General features: G+C 47.2%; 1 long non-coding RNA gene across 3 annotated transcripts in view; it reads left to right on the top strand.

Annotated features, from left to right (window-relative positions):
* Window positions 1-4834, top strand: part of LOC142560444 (uncharacterized) — a 106578-nt gene that overhangs the window by 63918 nt on the left and 37826 nt on the right. The window lies entirely within an intron of this gene.

Here is a 4834-nt window from a genome sequence, read left to right on the forward strand (position 1 = left end):
CTATGGCTATAGAAATTACAGAGTATCTCGACCACGCAACAAGAAATGGCCACAATGTCACCTTTCAGTGGATACCATCACACTGTGGCGTGATAGGGAACGAACAGGCAGACGCTGAAGCAAAAACTGCTTTAGATAATTCTTGTGAAGTACGCATTCCGTTCTCACGAACAGACACAAACGCCCTACTTCGTCGCGTAAACCGCAACTCTACGTTGGAACACTGGGCCCAACCAGATCGACGACACAAGCGATTACACAAATGGGACCAAGAAATGAGATTTCGTATGCCTCACAAGTTCAATAGAAACCACACGAGCATGGTGCACCGGATTCGCCTTGGTGTCGCATTCACCAACCGTTATAGAAATATGATAGGTGCCAGTGATACTAGCCCAAACTGTGAATGCTGTGAGGTGCCAGAAACACTTGAACATATATTTTGCGTGTGTCCCGCGTACGCGCAAGAACGACAGCAACTTGTCTCTTCCATAGCAAACATCCATGAGAGACCGCTATCGGACGAGTTTCTTTTAGGTCCTTGGCCTAATGCAACCAGCGCAGCCCTGGTCACAAGAGCCGCTGTAGCTTTTCTCCAAGCCACTGGGCTGGACGCACGCCTTTAGAGATACCACAACTCTGTGAATTTGTATATACGCATCTCTTCCTTATACCATCATCATTCATCAGCCCTTTCCCTCCCCGTCCCTTTTCCCCAGAGTAGAGTAGCAGGCCAGAGCAAGTTATAGCTCAGGCCGACCTCTCTGCCTTTCTGTAAATAAATTTCTCTCTCTCTCTTTCGAGAGCCAGACGCCGGGTGTGTCATAGCCTGAAAATGCAAGCGAGATTCGTCGCCCACAGGCGCGCTTGGCTGCATGCTGCCTTCTGAAAGCAAAGTACTTTGCTCGCAGCCACACGATGAACAGTCAGCCGAGACAAACTTCAACGAGGACCCTTCTAGAACTGCCACAGAATTTTGCTCAATCGCTGTTTCCGGCTGCATTTTGGAACTTGTCCAGCGAAACCAAGAACAACCCACTATGAGAAGCTTTTTGTTTGGCGTGGCAGCCAGCAAAGGTACACTAAAGAGGACTCGGCGCCTAGTCGGTGTAGTAGAGCCTAATCGGCTGTGCTTCTCCGATTGGTTCCTTGCCATCTGGTAGTTTGCAAGCTAACTCAGAAAACAATGGAACACATTTTTCAGAGCCCGTTACAGGGGAGGACAACAATGCACAAACAGAAGACCAAGGCACTCTAACAGATTCGGTTAAGGCTGCATGTAAGAAAAAAAAAGGCAACCAACAAAGAAAGGCTTTGCGCTCGTTCAAGACAAGCAATATGGGACTCAAACACGTACGTCAAGCGTCTTTGTAGAAGTGATGGCGACAAAAAGAATGTGTGCTGCGAGCAGATAATGATAAACTGCGCAGAACTGTAGACGCCTACAAAGAACTTCAAAAATTGAAAGAAGAGTGCTATGTCTCAGCACTTCTAGAGGTTGTGGCAGATGCCGAGGAGGGAACGGCAAAAGCAGTGCTGCTTCTCGACCAAGTAAAAAATTATAAAAACGCCACGCTAGTCGGAAATAACAATCAGGCATGGCATCGTAATGCAGCACCTCTCAACAAAAGCCTACGAATACTTGAGGTGTGAAGAGCTTCTCAAGCTACCTTGCAGAACAACGGTACAAAAATACTTCAGTACTACGTCCGGTGAAGTCAGTTTCAGCGAGTAGGTTTGCTCCCACCCGGAAGCGGAGCTTGAGAATCTGGACACACCACACTCAAAAGTATGCAGCCTCTTTGTTGACGAGATCAGAACAAAAGCTGCTTTACCACAAGCAAAGGGACGCATTCGTTGGTGATGTCGACCTAGGTCCTGACCTCGAGTACCTTACTCCTGCAAGGTGAACATCTGGCGAATTCACTGCCGTGTTTTCTGCTTTGTGGCCTGCAGTCAAGATATAAGATCCGTGTTGGTTATTTCTTCACCAAAGGTTGCACTGGGGACCAGCTCGCCAAGGTCACTCGTCTTGCCGTCGTCAAAACAGCCAGCATTAGTTTTGACATCAGAGTTGTAACCAACAAGCACAAAATCAACGTAACTGCTATGGAAATTCTGAGTGGAGGAGAAGCAAAAACACGGGCACCGCATACGGCAGATCCATCAATGGATATATTTTTCGCATACGATCAGAGCCACGTTATAAAGAACATCAGGTCTCAATTCCTGGCCACGGAATTTGGTGAAAACAAGGAAATTTCATCAAAGTATATCAAAATGCTCTACAAGATGCAAAGACAATCAACAGTGCGGCCAATCAGGATCATTACAAGGAAGCACGTTTTCCCTTCGAATATAGAAAAAATGAATGTGAAAACGGCCGTGCATTTTATTTTCTCCTGCAGTAACCGCAGCACTCAAATACCTCAGGGATCAGGCAGGTCACAGCTGCAATTTTGAATTTGCATCTGTGGAGCCGACTGTTAAGTTCACAGAAGCCTTCCACAAGTGGTTCACATGCATGGATGTAAGCAATCTTCAGTAGCACATCCATCGCAATGACGAAGATGCTCATCAGATTTTTTAAATTGATGACCCAAGGCTGGATTGGCTTGAGTGCGCGAGTTCCTTTCTTACACTGAGCAGTTGAAAACTAAAAGCTGCCCTGAAACCTTCTGAGCAATGCACCATGCGCTCGTCTTTACAACGATGTCAAACGTGGAATCTATTCGCAGTTTAAATTTGTGCTTATGCGCAAGCTCTCAAGTGATGGACATCGTTGCAGAAGTGCAACGATGTTCTGGATGTGCAAAGCGCAGTGTACGGAATAGAAAAGGTGCTCAGACTGGCATCGTTTTCGTCGGCACAGCTTTTACCAGTCTGTCAGACTCCCACAAAGACCAAAAGTAATGCAGAAAAGGTTTTAGACGTGGCGGTGAATAAGCTAACAATGCCTCTAAGACAACCATGTGCGTCAAATCCGGATGTCGCCAGATGGTCGGAGGATTCATTGTGAGAGCGGCAAGCGAAAACATCCCCAGCGCCGAATGCTGCAAGAACCAAAGCGAACACTCCTCTCCTTGGCCTTATCGCACATCAAGATCGTGGGAGGCTCATGTATCCAAGCCAAGAACTTGTGAAACTTCTGACGTGCCTCAAGAAATTTGTCGACAGCGTAACTCCCGCATAGAACTCCTCATGGGACTACCACTTCAGCGATGTGACAACACAGATACGGTTCACCGCAGGAGGCTTTTGCATCTTATAACTACGAAGTTCATCAAGCCGCTTTTCAGCAACTATGCACTTGGAACAACAGACAGACATGCCACTGTCAAGCTGCTGGAGCACAAACCTATTTCACGAAAAGTTCTACAGATGTAGACTCAAATGTTTGCGCGTTTTCCCGCTGCAGTGATAATTCTCGGGCAGGGCATCTGAATGACACACTGACGGCCATCAATCTTGTCATTTTAAGCGTGAAGAGGTGGACATGGTCAGTTCACATGTAGAAGATGAATGCCTCGAGCCTGTCCATCCTTATCGCCAAACTTCATAATTAAGGGCTGCAATCAAAAATCTATAGTCACTTCGCTGAGCTAAACTGTGATAGGCGAAAGCCTATCTATGACTGCCTCTGTTGCTATTGTCTGAACTGTTCTGTGAACGGACGCTGCTGTGGCCACGAGCATGGGATGCAGTCGCAGCCATATGGCTGCAAGGCTTGTCGCCAATGTGCGCGCACCCCCACACGCATGTCCGCACTCTCCCACGCGCCCAGTCGCACAGCGCTACTGGCATGGCGATTCCTCTTCTTGCTCCCCTAGCCGGCGATCACCGCTTTCCTGCGTCCACCACGGACTGCGCCCGGACACTCATGAGCCACTAAAGGCTTACGCCTTAAAAAATTCTCCTTGCTTAATGCATGCAACGCGTTCTCTCTGAAAGCGACCTGCGCTACATTGCTATGAGCACACCTGACCCGATCGAAAGCATCACTACCTCACCATGCCTGAGCGATCACGTGCGACTTTCAAGAAGACATGCTGCCGAATGCAAACGCTGCACATTGTTTGACGCGTTATCTTGCGAGAGAGAGAGAGAGAGAGAGAGTCGGTGAACGCGAAATACAGCAGTTGTTCCTTGAACTGCTGGCAGTGTGAACTGCGCATAAGTCAACTTCACCTGTTGCGCCAGGACAGTTGTGTTCTGTGCGATCAATGAACTCGGTCGACCAAGCAGCACTTCAAAACAAACTGCAATTAAGCGCTCTTTTGTTCAAGCGCGGCCGGCGAGCAAGCAGAAGCAACAAGCGATGGTCTGTAGAAACTCGACGATCTCCTGATGGCTGATGCATTGGCGGAGGCACCGAGATCATAAGCTAAAACGTAAAGGTCATCTATGCCCCAGGTATTGCAAATCGATCACTTTCAACAGAGCAGTACTATGTAATTAAGAAGATGTTTCATAATGATGATGCATGAGTGCAAAAACTTTTAGCCCTCCTGCAATGAAATAATGATTGCTTGGCAATATAGAACGAGCATAACACGAGAACATTTGAAGCAACAAGCATAAAGATTAGACACATAAGTACTGCCACTCACTACCATGGTAGCTGAAATTATCACAGCACTAGAGTTCCTTACAGGAATTTTTGTAAGAAACTCATTGCTTTGCATAAATACTTGGCAGGCATGTCACGACCATCTATATTAAGATCTGTCATCATCCCTGTACCCAGGGAGGACAAGTCCATGCGGCCATCCTATTTGCAACATTATTGGTTGCAAATTGAATGGCTGTACAGCTCAAACTGATACTATAGTAA

The sequence above is a fragment of the Dermacentor variabilis genome, chromosome 10 (genome assembly GCF_050947875.1).
Source record: "Dermacentor variabilis isolate Ectoservices chromosome 10, ASM5094787v1, whole genome shotgun sequence".
In the NCBI taxonomy this organism is placed as follows: Eukaryota; Metazoa; Arthropoda; class Arachnida; order Ixodida; family Ixodidae; genus Dermacentor; species Dermacentor variabilis.